Source organism: Nicotiana tabacum, chromosome 1 (assembly GCF_000715075.1).
Source record: "Nicotiana tabacum cultivar K326 chromosome 1, ASM71507v2, whole genome shotgun sequence".
In the NCBI taxonomy this organism is placed as follows: Eukaryota; Viridiplantae; Streptophyta; class Magnoliopsida; order Solanales; family Solanaceae; genus Nicotiana; species Nicotiana tabacum.
In genome coordinates this window covers 184,119,809-184,136,290 of record NC_134080.1, presented here as the reverse complement: position 1 = coordinate 184,136,290, position 16,482 = coordinate 184,119,809, and positions in this window count along the sequence as shown.

Sequence of the window (16,482 nt, the reverse complement as noted above, 5' to 3'; positions counted from 1 at the left end):
AAAAGTAATATTTAAGACCATATTAGTTGCAAAAAAACTTCGACATGCGTGAGAACTTAGATTAGATAAGTATGCACGCAAAAGGGGGCAAAAAGACCAGTAAAAGCAATTGCTTACGTTAAAAGAAAGATAAAATGGAACGAAAGGAATTATTCGATTAATTATCAACCGTAGAAGACTCTGGTATAAGTTAAAAGAAGTAATTGGGTCCAGGTCATAGACAAAGGATTGAATCATTAGAAGATTATATCATGATTTTCCATAGCGTCCATAAAAGTTTAAAGTAATAACTAAATGCCATGAGCCACAGATCGGAAGATAGCTTAAGCCTACATAAAGGCTAATCAAAAGGAAGAGGAAACTAAAGAGTTACATCAACTAAGTAAATTAGGAGTCTGTTTATTGGACCCAAAAAGTTACAGACATCATGACTGAGAACATTGTAGAATCACTCTTAATAACAGAGGTATAAGAGAAATAGTACAATAGCCATATTATATAATGGCTCTACGATAAAGCCAGTTAGAAGTGTCCCAACCTCATAAGAAGTTAGTATGAAGCTCTCACGAGATTGTGTAAAGAGGTACATGTATTACAATAGAAGTTCAAGTTGGGAATGTGAATTATACCTATGTGGAAGAGAGGTCATGAAAGAGATAGAAGATGTGATGTGAGATTTTAAGTGAATAACCCATAATTCAGATAAAAGGCTAGAAGTGTTGGGATTCAGTATCCAGGAATGATAGCGGAATCGTAAGTGACATATCTCCTAGACTATGGTTTCCAAGTATCGAGAGGTCAAGTTAAGGGAGAGTAAAGAAGAGATAGAGACAATGTGATGTCTCGCTTGATGTTCCAAAATAACATAAGGAAATCTATGGCGCAAGCAAGTTGAAGGAAGGTTGCGAGTAGTATACATAGACATGTATGGGTCTCAAGCTAAAGTATGGTAAAGCGACAAGGTTTTAGGAGGACAGGAGTAAGGACAAGAAAGGGCGAGTGAGAAGGTGACGAGAAATGGAATGCTGCCCTGATAGTAGAATGAGGGTGTAATTGTGATAGATAAAGGATAGTTTTTGGGCCTTTGACTGAGTAATGATTTGTACAAAAAAAAGATTTCACGGACGGCACAGGATTAGAATAACCCCCCATAAGATGAATCACGTTGGGATGCTATGAAGTACGACTATGAAAGTATGGTATCACCCTAGGTGGATGTTTCCCGATGAGATGTGGGCCCTAGCGGCAGTGTTACATGAGAGGTCAAGTTATCGGTATTAAGGTAAATCAACAAAGTATGGGTAAAACTTACAAAGTATGAAATGAGATTAGGCCATCATTCTTAAGATGAACAGTAATGAAGAAGCATTAAAGGACTGAGATTTATACCTATAGGATAAGCAACAAAAGTAACCTGGAATTTGGTAGCATGCCTTAGTAACAATAAATTAAAGTAAGAGTTATGGTATAGTATAATCTACCTTGATGCAGTAAAGTCATACGGATGGATAACCGGAGCTATGAAACAAGATATAGTAATATTCGCAAGTTCAACAAAGTACAGAGCGAAGAACTTCAGTATACCTGTAGGTTCCCATAGGAGCACCTTGTTATAGCAATGTATATGTTCACAAAGTGAGGCCTAGAGATTGTCTAAAAACTGGAGGAAAAAGGGGAGAAGAGTCGCATAGGCACATCTACAAGGCTAGAGTCGTACAGACTGCATGATAAAAAGGTAGCAACAATTATGAGATTGAAAGGATATCGACCACAAGTCGTGGTATGAAAAAGAGGTCTAAAGGGGGGAATGCCTTGGCCTTTGGAATTATGGCAAGGAAAGTAATAAAGTATTCGGAAGACATAAGCTATGAGAATGACAAATGCATTAGTCAACATTCGAGGACGAATGTTCCAAAGGGGGGAATGATGTTACACCCCATGTTTCGTACGTGAAAGTACGCCATAAGTAAATTGATGGAAGCTCAGGAATGAGATGTTACATCCCACATTTTCAGACGTTAAGGTTTCATCGTAAACCTAATCGATGCAAGCTCGGGAATGACATTATTTTGAGGTTACAAGTATTATGCTATTTCAAACAAGGGATAAGTAAATTTGTGAAGGTGAGAGGGTAAGCAAATCGAAGAAAATGAGTTTCGTCGAAATTTGTCATTTTGGAATAAAATACGGCTCGAGCTAAAATATCTGGTATTTATGGACTAGTACCATACAAGCTAACCCATGACCATGATAGTAAGGTGTATAAAGCATATTAAAAATAAGTAAAATTTTAAGTAATTTGAGATAAATCTTAATTATGCCGGTAATTGGTTAATTATCGAGTAGCGTGATATTACCTAATTAATTAATTAATTATAGGATAAGATTAAAATTTCCCCACCCCACCCCCACGTGGTAGCAAGGCCTTGTCCATATTCATGACTCTTACAATTGAATGGAAAGGTGGCAACCTAATTGATAATGGCAAGACACTTCATTTCTAGGAATTGGAATACAAAACAACATTTCATTCCAAGAAGACTTAAAACCCATTTTCAATTCATTTGGGTGTCTCTAAAATTAATGAAAAGGTTCAGCAAGAAGGTTTCCTCCAAGATGATACTTGATAGTAACGTAAGTTACTTAAGTTCATACGAAACTTCTTAGAAAAATTAGCAATGGGATTTTGCGATTCTATACGAGTACGGTGCAATCTTTCTCAAGAACATCATACGGATTTTTCCTACTCCGGTCTTGCAGTCACATGTTTTATCGTGATTGTCGTGTGTTAGAGGAATTTTCCAGAGAACTGGATCAGGTATGTTAAGGATATCCCTTCTTTCTTTTTGGCATGATCTGTACGACACAAATGAAATGAACAAATGCACAACTTCTATAAATTACTCTATTCATAGATATGTTAGAGATGCGTATATTCTTGTTTTCCTATAAGTCTTATTATTCTATCGTCTGTTCATGGGTCTGAGAAAATTCATAATTTGATAAAGTCTATTTCATGATATTAATCAAAGGCATAATGGTCTTATCACACTTTGAAAGATTTTATTGACGTACTTCTCATGCATTGCATTCATGTACATTGACCCATGATCAGATGACATTATATATGCGTATATATGTATATTATATGTATATGGGATATGGGAAAAGGTTACGACATTATATATGCACTACCACCTGATCAGCTGGTATACGTTGTTGATTTGCCCACAGTGGCCGAGATGATATGATGGGATACCCTCAGAGGCTTGATGATGTTATGAACGTATATACCCATGCATGGTATGACATTTATATGCATATTCATGACATTATAATATTAAGTGATTCACAGAGCTGTGCAAACGTACATGTCGAGTCTTTTACTTCATGTTTCTCTCTTGCCTATTATTTACTGATGTTCATTCCTTACATACTCGGTACATTATTTGTACTGACGTCCCTTTTCTTAGGGACACTGTGTATCATGCCTGCAGGTCCCAATAGACAGGTTGAGAGCCTTCCAAGTAAGCTATCAGCTTAGCGGAAGATGTTGGTGCACTCTATTTACTTCGGAGTTGCTTATTTGGTTAGTATGATTTAGATGTGTATTGTTTGGTATGGCGGGACTCTGTCCCGACCTTTATGAAAATTATGTATTCTTAGAGACTTGTTGACATATGTCATGGACGTAAAAGATTGTATGGCCTTGTTGGCCTATGTTCAGTGTACGAGTGGTATTTTGGTCTTATAACCCCGTATGTCTTGTGTATAAGTTGGTATCACATATTGTATTCTACTTATCTCACGGCAGCCTTCCAGCTCAGTTATCTATAATAGTATGCCATGAAAAGATACGTCATGTAAGTACTCGGTTGAGTAAGGTACCGGGTGCCCGTCGTGGCCCATCGATTTGGGTCGTGACAGGTTCCCACATGTGCCTTCGTGGACTTCTCTTAAAACATACTCGGTATCTCCCGGTGCCAAACATATCGCTAGAGGACCATCGAACATCCTTCTGAGTAAGGTTCCATCTTCGAATAAGATAAATCGGGCTGCCTTCGTACGTAGGGCCCTCAATTCATTTAGATCTGAAGGAAGTTTTCCGTTCTTCAAATACTCTACATATTTTTTTCTCCAATCCCAAGTCAAGCTTGTGGAGTTTATCTCGGCGTGGCCTTCTTCGACCACTGACCTCATGAGTTGTACGACAACCCCCGAATTGAGTTCATTGTCTTCGACCGACGTGCCTAGGTTTGTGAGGGCATCGGCTTCACTATTTTGATATCGAGGCACATGTTGCAAAGTCCATTCCTTGAACCGGTGTAGAGTTACTTGTAGCTTATCCAAGTATCTTTGCATTCGTTCCTCTCGAACTTCAAAGGTTCCATTAACCTGATTCATAACGAGGAGGGAGTCGCATTTTGCCTCGACCACCTCTGCTCCCAAGCCTTTGGCTAGTTCGAGACCTACAATCATGACCTCATATTCGACCTCGTTGTTAGTCAATTTTACAATTCTAATAGATTGTCTAACCATGTTACCTGTGGGTGGTTGTAGCACGATGCCGAGTCCGGACCTCTTTACATTCGAAGCACCATCCGTAAAGAAGGTCCATATCCCTGATAATATACCCGAGTTGACTAACAATTCTCTTTCAACCTCGGGTACTAGGGCCAACGTAAAGTCAGCCACGAAGTCTGCCAAGATTTGAGACTTGATGGCTGTTCAGGGTCGATACTCAATATCGTACCCACAGAATTCTACCACCCATTTGGTCAATCACCCTGAAAGCTCCGGTTTATGCAAAATATTTCAAAGGGGATAAGTTGTTACAACACATATGGGATGCCATTGAAAGTACTGTTTTAGTTTCTTAGAGGCGCTTATCAAAGCGAGTGCCAACTTTTCCAGATGAGGATTGTAAGCACGTGATTTTTTCCCTATGAAAGAATTACTCAAAAAAATTCAAAATAAAATAATTTTCCTTGTGTGCAATTTTTGTGTTCTTCGTGGCATTTCTGTGTAATTATTTGCATTTTTGTCTTTGCATGTTTATTTGTTAGGTTAATAAAAAATATAAAAAATATGTCGCATTTGCGTTTAATATTTAATTAAGTTTGTTTACAAAACGAAAAAATCATAAAAATAATGTACTCTGCATTTTTAGCACTTAATGTCCAAATTAGGTGATTTTCTCGTTAGTCGCTATTTAATTGTGTGTTAACTGTTATTAAGAGTTAATTAGTATTTCCAGATAATTTTGGGTTTTATAATTTAATCTTAGCATTCTAGCTTTATTATTATTTAGGAAAATTGAATAAATAGAAAAGGATAAAAATAGAAGAGATCGGATTGGGCCTTTTCCTCAATTGTAAGTCATAGGCCCAAAGAGACCCAATCTTCCCAAACGACCCAGTCCATTTCAAACTGGGTCGACCCAGTCCATAACCCAAAAAGACCCAAACCCCACTTTCATTTTTTTTTCTTTCATTTTTCATAAAAAAGCAAAACAAAACAAAAAAAAAATAAACCAAAAAAATGAAAAACCTAAGACTACCCGCAACCCCCCCCCCCTCTCTCTTCTTCTTCCTCTCTTTCTCTCCTTCTTCTCCAAATATCCTCCCATGGCAGCCCCTACCCCTCACACCCCTTCTCCCTCACGTCACACACAACACATATACGCACACATACGCGACGCATACACACACAACTCGTCGATCTCCCTCTCTTGTCCGCCATGGTTGCGTCTTCAAGATCTTGCCACTGCGTCCATTGCTTTGCTTCTTCTTCCTTGACACATGCTGCCTGCCATGACTGCGTCTACAGCTCTTCAAAATGACCAAAATATCCCATCACTGCTGTCCGCCATGGCTGCGTCTCCAAGCTCTTCAAACGAGCACAAGATCCCGTCGTATTGCTGCCCGTTGTTTCTTCTTCTCCGCTCGTCGTTGCTACTGTCTTCTTCTTCAGATCGTCACCTGTTTGCTTCTGCTGCGTTTCTCCATTGTCTCGCGCTGCTGCCATGCTTCCTTCTTCGTCCTCTTCCAAACAACCAAACTACTTTCCGTTCGAGTTCGTCGTCGCTTCGATCCAGTTAGTAGATTTGAATTAGTAGTTTAATTTTAATGTTGCTGGATTCAAAAAGGAAATTGTTAGTTTAATTTTAATGTTGTTAGATTCAAATTGAAATTGTTAGTATTTAAAAGAAATTGTTAGCTTAATTTTAGTCTAATTTATAAAAGAAATTGTTAGTTTGATTTTAATGCTGTTAGATTCGAATTGAAATTTAATTAATTGTTTTTCAGTTTATTTCATGTGTTTTATTTGTTTTAGTAAAAGAAATTGTTGGTTTAATTTTTAATGTTGTTATAATCAATTGAAATTTAATTACTTATTTTGGTTTGTTTCATGTTAATTTCATTTATTTTTGTAAAAAAGGGAATTGTTAGTTTAATTTTAATATTGTTAGATTCAAATTGAAATTGTTAGTTTAATTTTAATGTAAAAGAAATTGTTAGTTTAATTTTTAGTTTAGTTTGTAAAAGAAATTGTTAGTTTAATTTTAATGTGGTTAGATTCAAGTTGAAATTCAATCAATTATTTCTTCTTCGGTTTATTTTTATTCGTTTAAAAGAATTAAGTTGGAATATAGAAATATGTTAGTTTAATCGCTTGAATCATCCGTCTTTGTTGAGTAGCTTAGATTAAATTCGTGCTCATCTTTTGGTTGAAGTTCGTTCTTAATCCGGTGATTTAATGTGAAATATATGTGTTGTTAAAAATATCGTTCAGTCAAAATAATTCCGATTGTTGATTTGTTGTTCATAGTTTAAGTTTGAATTTGTTGATTGAACCGGATTAAGGATTGGTTATAGCTGGTAATTTAATTTTAGGTTATTAGATAATTTTGAAGTTGAACAGATTTTTGAATCGGGGCCTAACAGTAGTTTTAGGGGTAAAACAGGAATTAACCAATTATAGTTAATTAATTATGGTGTGGACCAGACATAATGATAAAAGCAAAAAGGAAAAGGTGGGTAATGATGTCTTCTTTTCAAAAAGAGGGAACATGGGGGCCCACTTTGACTGCTTTTCAAAAAGAGGGAACACGGGGGGCCCACATTGACTACTTTTACTAAAGTAAAAGTGTGAGTAATTATAAAAGTTAAAGAGTGCACATAGTGGAAGATTTTGGTCTTGCTTTGGGTATATAAGAGACTCATTTTGACACTTAAAAGGGGAGAATGTTTTGGGAGAGATAAAAAATTTCAGAACTAAAGAGGAGATAAGAACATACTTTTAATCTTGAAGAAGAGGATTTCTAAAATATCTGAATACTATTTTCCATATATTCCTGAGTGTGATTTCTGCCTACTGTTTGCTTCCGGGATTTTCAATTGGTTTCTTGAATTAACTGTTGGTCCTTTGTTATTGCTTTATTGGGTGGTTGCTGGAATTTCTGTTCAGTTTTCAAGTCTACTACTAGGTTTTCTGACTGTTGATTGTTTGTTGTTGCCGCGCTGTTGCTACTGCTGCTGATCATATTCTTCCTTGTATTCAAATACCAGGTACACTACTCTGAATCATTTCAACATATGTATTGAAGATGAAATGAAATGGCCGGAAGATTTAAGTTTTTTTTTAATTATAGAATATTCGCATTTTTAGTTAAATATTCATTATGTGTCTCATGTTATGTAAATGGTAGAAGTATTTATTATGCGAAATATTAAACTGCGGGACTAGTGGATGGGTGTCAGTATGAACACCATAAGTATTAGTTTCGGCTTTGTTAATTTTTTAGCTTAAAATCGCATTCAAATCGTTAGTAAATATTCAATACGGGAAACCGACTTAATTTGAGGGAAGGTTAGTAAACTCTAGATTTGAATTTGCAAATTTTGAAATAGAAGCAATTTGAGTTTTCTTTCTATCTTTAAATTTTGTTAATAACAAAGGCTCGCAAATATTAGGCAAACATAATAGGCCAATAATTTTGTAGAATCTGCAGGCTTACAAATATTTTCGTTTTTTTATTATTATTATTTTATTTTTTTCGTCATTTATTCAGTTTTTTTTTTGAAAAAAAAACTTGAAAAAGAAATTTGTAAAAAATAAAATAAAAATATTTTTTTACAAAATATTTTCATTTTTTAAGAAAAAAAAACTGAAATGATGTTTTAATGGGTGATTCAACGTTGCAAGGCTAAGAGCATTAATCCATTAGGTGCGAGTTTGAGCAAGATGAGTCAACGTTTAAGTTTAATAAACTTTTTAATAAACTTTAGTAATTATGGTTAAATCTAGTTTTAAATGGTTTTGAATAACTAATTTCAATAGTTTTTTTTATAACAATGTAAGCTTTAAGTTAGCTATAATCAGGATCTTTTGATTTTTTTTAATTGTCGAACTTCGTAAAAAATTTACAATTTCGAATTTTTTTATTTATTTTTAGTAAAATTCCTTTCTATTAATATTTGTCTTAATCTAGCAATTAGTATGTTATGTGTTATTATTTTTAAGCTCGTAATTAATTAGGATTTTCCTCTGCGCCCCTGCGGTTGCCGGAAAAAGGAGGTGTGACAGCTCTGGCGACTCTGCTGGGGACAGACTCAGAACCATTGGTTCAGGGTTAGAAATTCGAGCTTTTGATAAACTGTTATAATGTTGCTTTATTATCTGATATTTTCATATGATACGTGCTTAATGTGCAAAATGATGTCTTGTTACCGCTTTGATATTATTTGACTGTATATATAAACAGTGCCGAACCCTTCTCTCTCCACCTCTGGGGATGTGCTTACTGGTTGAGACTCCCTATTCTGTTAGTGTCATACCCTGAAATAAAAAAGAGGCTCGGACAAGTTACTAAGCCGGATGGCCTTTTGGTTCCCGGAAAGTTGCCCCCTCCTCGACTCGAGTTGTCCGCTCGGGTAAGCCAGGTCTAGAACAAAAAAACCCAGGTTTGAAACTTAATATAACAAAACTTCATGCCGGATCCCTAGTAGGAACGATTATTTGCATCATGTTGCATTTGACTCAGGGGACTCAACACAGGGGTTGGGTCCGTCTAGGACTAACAACCTGAAATGAAAAGACCATCCTGATGCATCCTATTTATGCTGTGCATTTATTTGTTCCAAACCCGCATGTTGACCGGCTTTAATCTCGGGAACGTTGGAAAATTGAAAAAAGGAGAAAAAGAGAGAAATAATAAATAGGGAGTTAATTGATTCTTTTAGAAAACCGAGTGTCCAAGTACTATCAGAACTCTGCCGAATTTTTTTTAAAAAAATATTTTACTTTTTAATTTTTATTATTTACCCATAATAAAAAATAGAGAGAAATAAAAAGCATTAAGTGTAGGAAAGAATCCTTTATTTTAGTTTGCTTTGTTTTAAAAAAAAAAACAGGAAGAAAAACGGAAAGGAAAAATAGTGTCTTTTGCTAAAAAATGGAAAATATATTTGTTTTCAAAATTAATTGGTTTATTGGCCCGAACTACTCTGGTTTGATTCTCACTGGGTGTGAGATACGTAGGCAACCCTCATCGGGTCCAGCCTCCCTTTTTGTAAAAAATATCCAAAAAGTCTATTTTAATTTTCGTTATAAATAAGTCGGATGATGCCGTTTTTTGCAAAAATAGCCGAATGTTCCTAAACAGGACGCCGGAAGGCTGACATTGCATAAACGATCATCTTTGGTCATCATTTTTGATTTTTGACCAGTTGACTCTCGCAACCTTAAATGCTTCGTTCTCGAAGTGCTAAAAGGCCGCATTTGAAAACCGAGCCCATCGTTTTGAAAAAAAAATCTTGGAAAAGAATATAGATAGTTTTATTTTGAGTCAAATAAAAGTTTTTCGTTGGCATAATCACCTTAATAAATGTGCAGGATGAGCACAATACAAAACGAACCCTTTTCAATAATGACCAAGATCCCTTTTGAGTTGCGATTATGGTGGAATGACCTAGGCAAGGAAGGGCAAGACAAAGTAAAGAAGTATCTGAAAGATCTCCCGGATTTGCTAAACATCCAGCCTCGGGGTGATATTATCAGATCATTGGTCACTTGCTGGGATTCAGCACATAATGTATTCCACTTCTCGGACTTTGAGCTCACCCCGACATTGGAAGAAATAGCGGGATACATCGGAAATGATGAAGCTCCGTTAAGGTTCAAGTACTTGATTGCACCCAGGGCCGTCACTATACACCAGTTTCTGGATTCCCTAAAAATACCCCGAACATTTCACATCCAGATTTTGCAAAAGGTTTCTGCAGTCTCCGCCTCATATATTCTAGATACGGCCACGTGGGCGGGTTCAATAAGCCAGACTTCAAACTATGCAGTAGAGATAACCGACAGAAGTGGGATGAACACAGGCTGGTAGCTTTTATGATAGCTTTTTTGGGTCTTATAGTATTCCCAAGGAAAGACGGAAACATTGATTTGAAAGTAGCTGGGGTCGTCAGTACCTTGCTCACCCAAGATAAAAGCACTCTGGCGCCTATGATTATGGCTGACATCTTCCGGGCTCTCACTGCTTGCCGAGCCGGGGGCAACTTTTTCGAGGGATGTAACCTATTGTTGCAAATGTGGATGACCGATCATTTATGCCACCGCTCCCAGCTCTTGGGTTACGGTTCGCCCGAGAAGACTTGCATTGGAGAATTTTACACAAGAATCAAAGGGGTTAGTCTACCCGAGGGAGTCACAGCTTGGACGTCATTCTTCCGAACTCTCACTGCCAACCAAATCCAGTGGACGCTCGGATGGTTGCCTGTTGAGGAAATCCTATACATGCCGGCAACCAGGCCCCACTTTCTGTTAATGGGACTCAAAAGCATCCAACCCTATGAACCGTATCAGGTTTTGAGGCAACTTGGGAGGTATCAAGTAGTTCCGAAAGATGAAAACTTGAGTACCCAGGTGGTTGAAATCAGTTCTGACGGTCGGTTCCCCGAAAAAGAAGTTCGCCAGATCTGGAGTGAGTGTCAACATTTGACGGCAAATACTTGCGTGTTGGATACGACTAAAGGAGAAGTTTCCCCGGGGTATCACGCTTGGTTCAGAGGTGACACATCCTGTGAGAGACCAGCTAAAAGACCTCATCTCATAGATTTTGCTGAGTCATCCCAGGAGCAATGGAACTGGTTAGCAAAGGAAAAGGGTTATCGGGCGGAGATCGGTGAGTTGAAACAATAGGTTGAAAGTCTGAAATTCAATAACAGTGTGCAAGTTGCTGCGGATCGAGGTGAAAGGAATAGATTGGCCCAAGAAAATGAAGAACTTAGGGCCCAAATCCGGAAATTGAGAATGGCTCTTGATAAACAACCAAGGAGTCGATCAGATGAGCAGTTGATAAAAGGGCTGAAAAATGAAGTCAGGGAATGGCGGGACGGTTTAGAAAAATCTGAGAACATCATGGCAAAACTCAAAGCACAGTGGGGTACAAGAGCATATAAGCGTCGCCGATACTTGAATCAATTGAAACGCGACCACGAGAAAGCTCTTCCCAACATGAAGAGAAATGTGGCTACACTTGAGGGTAAAGCAGTTAAGCAGGCTGAGGATTTCCAAATTGAAAGCGGACACTGTTACGACTTGTTGGCCCAAATGGAGGTAGAAGTGCGGCAACTGAAAAATCAGCATATGCAGGATTCTCAGGCATTGAAAACATGCAGTGATCAGATAAAACGCCTGATTCTAGAAAAGAAGCAAACAAGGGACAGGATTAGAGCCATTGCCCGTGCCACTGGCAGATGATGATCTGCCAGTGGAGGGCACGAAGCATAATAAAGCTCTCTACCTAACTGTCAAATGTGAAGATTCGGCAGTTACTCGGACATTGGTGGATAATGGATCAAGCGCCAATATTTGTCCATTATCCACCCTGAACCAGTTGAAGATCGACCACGGAAGAATCCACAAGAATAGCATTTGCGTCCGAGGATTTGACGGAAATGGAACAGCCACCGTGGGGGATATTGTACTTGAGTTGACCATCGGTCCAGTCGAGTTTACTATGGAGTTCTAGGTATTGGATGTCGCGGTATCTTATAACCTTTTGTTGGGACGATCGTGGATCCACGCGGCCAAAGCAGTGCCATCCACATTGCATCAAATGGTCAAGTTTGAATGGGACAGACAAGATGTGGTGCTGCATGGGGAAGACGTTGCATGCACTATAGGAGGTGCCATTGTGCCATTCATAGAAACCAACGATGACAAAGGCCCTTGGGTTTACCAGATTTTTGATGCAGTGTCAGCAAACAAGATCCTCGAGGGTACAAGCATTCCACACCCCAGAATAGCTTCTGCCACCGTCATGATAGTTTCAGAGATGCTGAGTAACGGGTTCGTGCCAGGAAAAGGTCTGGGGGCTGAACTTCAAGGTATTGTCCAACCTGTCTCTTTACCCAAGAATGTAGAGACCTTTGGGCTGGGATTCAAGCCCACATCAGCAGATGTCAGACATGCCCGTAAGATGAAGAAGAAAGTTTGGGTTCTTCCCAAGCCAGTCCCGTGCCTGTCCAGATCCTTTGTCAGAGCAGGTACCAGAAAGTTGTCGGTCCCGAAAGTTCTCGGACCAATGATTGGGCCAGATGGAGATTTAGATGAGGGCTTTGAAAGGTTGTTCGCCGGTGTCAACATGGTAGAAGCTGGAGAAGGTTCCAGTAGGGTGGATATACAATTTGTGGGGCCTCGGGCCAAGATCAACAATTGGACAGCTACTCCTCTTCCTACCCGGAGGGAGTCTTGGTAGTAGGCTTTGGATTTTCTTTCTTGTTTCCTGGATTATTCCAGAGTTGTAATCCAGTTTTGATTTTTATTCAGTAAAAGTGTGAAACTCTGTTATCCTGCATTTTAATAAAGAGTGAAAGTTTCCTTTTCTTGTTTTGTTTTAATTTTGTTTCTTCTTCTTTTATTTCTGAACAGTTCTCTTTGCACTGGTACTAACGATGTGGCATGCACAACAGATCTTCAACCCAGTCTAAATAATCAATCTGATTCTGAATTAATCGCACAAGAGATTGATTACGATGATGAATCGGAATACGAAGAGGATGATGCCTTCGAAGAGATAAACAGAGAGTTGAGCCAGTTCGAAGAGAAACCTAAGCCCAATTTGAGTGACACTGAAGCAGTCAATTTGGGGGATGTCGACAATGTCAGGGAAACCAAAATCAGAATCCACATTGAGCCTAGCATCAGGGAAGAACTAATCAAAGCACTCATTGAGTTTAAAGATGTTTTTGCGTGGTCGTATGATGACATGCCGGGTTTAAGCACCAAGCTAGTGGTTCACAAATTACCCACTGACCCGACATGCCCTCCCATCAGGCAGAAATTGAGGAAGTTCAAGACAGATATGAGTGTGAAGATTAAAGAAGAAGTAACCAAGCAGCTGCAAACAAAGGTTATTCGGGTCACTCGATATCCTGATTGGCTGGCTAATGTGGTGCTAGTGCCGAAGAAAGATGGGAAGATCAGGGTATGCGTCGACTACCGCAATCTGAACAGGGCCAGCCCAAAAGATAACTTTCCCTTACCCAATATCCATATCTTGATCGACAATTGCGCCGGACGAGAAATCGGATCTTTTGTGGATTGCTATGCCGGGTATCATCAGATTCTGATGGATGAAGAAGATGCAGAGAAGACAGCTTTCATTACGCCATGGGGGACTTATTGCTATCGGGTAATGCCATTCAGTTTAAAGAATGTTGGGGCAACGTACATGAGAGCAATGACTACTGTGTTCCATGATATGATGCACAAAGAGATTGAGGTGTACGTAGATGATGTGATCATCAAATCCAAGCGTCAGGAAGACCACGTAGCAGACCTTAGGAAGTTTTTTGAAAGACTTCGAAGGTACGACATTAAGCTCAACCCAGCCAAATGTGCATTTGGTGTTCCATCTGGAAAGCTGTTGGGATTCATCGTCAGTCGGCGAGGCATTGAGTTGGACCCGTCAAAGATCAAATCCATCCAGGAATTGCCGCCCCCGAGGAATAAAACAGAAGTAATGAGTCTGTTGGGAAGGTTGAACTATATCAGCAGGTTCATCGCTCAGCTCACAGCGACTTGTGAACCCATTTTTCGGCTACTGAGGAAAGATGCTGCAATAGAGTGGACGACAGAATGCCAGGAAGCCTTCGACCAAATCAAGGGGTATCTGTCAAACCCACCTGTGTTGGTTCCACCTGAACCAGGAAGACCGTTGATTCTCTATCTAACGGTACTGGAGAATTCATTTGGGTGCGTACTGGGGCAACATGATATCACAAGAAGGAAAGAGCAAGCCATCTATTATCTCAGCAAGAAGTTGACAGTCTATGAGGTCAAGTACACTCAGCTTGAGAAGACATGTTGTTCCCTAACTTGGGTAGCACAGAAGTTCAAGCATTATCTGTCGTCGTACACCACTTACCTTATTTCACGCCTGGATCCATTGAAGTATATTTTCCAGAAGCCTATGCCCACAGGGAGATTGGCAAAATGGCAGATATTACTCACAGAGTTCGACATTGTCTATGTGACGAGGACGACCATGAAAGCCCAAGCATTGGCTGATCACTTGGCTGAGAATCCTATTGATGAAGAATACGAGCCTTTAAGGACATATTTTCCAGATGAAGAAGTGATGCATATAGAGGAGTTAGAACTGACTGGGGAACCAGGATGGAAGCTTTACTTTGATGGGGCTGCGAATGCGAAAGGAGTTGGAATAGGAGCGGTACTTATTTCTGAAACAGGACATCACTATCCTGTTACAGCTCGGCTACGTTTCTATTGTACCAACAATATGGCTGAATATGAGGCATGCATTTTGGGCCTACGATTGGCTGCAGACATGGATGTTCAGGACATCGTGGTCTTGGGAGACTCGGACCTCCTAGTACATCAGATTCAGGGTGAATGGGAAACACGTGATTTAAAGCTTATACCTTATCGACAATGTTTGCATGATCTGAGCAAGCAATTTCGATCAGTGGAGTTCAGACACATCCCGAGAGTTCACAATGAGGTGGCCGATGCTTTATCCACTTTGGCATCAATGTTGCACCATCCAGACAAAATCCATGTTGACCCGTTGCATATTCAGGTTCGTGATCAGCATGCCTACTGCAACGTGATAGAAGAAGAAATGGATGGCGAACCATGGTTTTATGATGCCAAGGAATATCTCAGGATGGGGATGTATCCGGAGCAGGCAACCGAAGATCAAAAGAGAGCCATTCGACGACTGGTAAATGGATTTTTCCTCAACGGAGGAATGTTGTACAAAAGAACCCCAGATCTGGGATTGCTGAGATGTATTGATGCGGGTCAAGCCACGATAGTGATGACAGATGTACATGCTGGAGTCTGTGGGCCCCATATGAGCGGATATGTATTGGCAAAGAAGATTCTGCGAGCGGGATATTATTGGCTCACTATGGAGCATGATTGTATCAGTTTCGTGCGAAAGTGCCATCAGTGTCAAATCCACGGAGATCTGATTCATTCTCCACCAACGGAATTGCACACAATGTCAACACCATGGCCATTTGTGGCTGGGGCATGGATGTCATTGGGCCTATTGAGCCGGCAGCTTCGAACGGTCATAGGTTCATTCTGGTAACCATCGATTATTTCACTAAGTTGGTTGAAGCCAAAACTTTCAAGTCAGTAACCAAAAAGGCAGTGGTGGATTTTGTCCATTCCCATATAATCTGTAGATTTGGGATCCCGAAAGTGATAATCACGGACAATGGTGCTAATCTTAACAGCAACTTGATGAGAGAAGTATGTGAACAGTTTAAGATTACACACCGTAATTCCACCCCGTATAGGCCCAAGGCGAATGGAGCAGTTGAGGCAGCCAACAAAAACATAAAGAAGATATTGAGGAAAATGGTTGAAGGATCCAGACAATGGCATGAAAAGCTACCATTTGCATTGTTGGGATACCGCACTACTATTTGTACTTCAATAGGTGCGACTCCTTATTTGTTGGTATACGGAACTGAAGCAGTAATACCAGCAGAAGTTGAAATTCCATCCCTTCGAATTGTCGCTGAGGCCGGGATTGATGATGATGAATGGGTCAAAGCCCGACTAGAGCAGTTGAGCTTAATTGATGAAAAAAGATTGGCAGCAGTATGCCATGGCCAATTATATCAGAAGAGAATGGCAAGAGCATACAATAAGAAGGTGCGCCCCAGGAAATTTGAAGTGGGGCAGCAGGTATTGAAACGGATCTTCCCACATCAGATTGAGGCAAAAGGCAAATTCGCCCTGAATTGGCAAGGGCTGTATGTCGTGACCAGAGTATTATCCAACGGCGCTTTATGTCTGACAAATGTCGAAGGAAGATGCATCGACATGGCTATCAATTCTGATGCAGTCAAGAGATATTACGTGTAATTCTCTTTTGTTGTTTATTTGTCTGTCTGTACTTGGTGTTTATCGGATAATGAAATGACA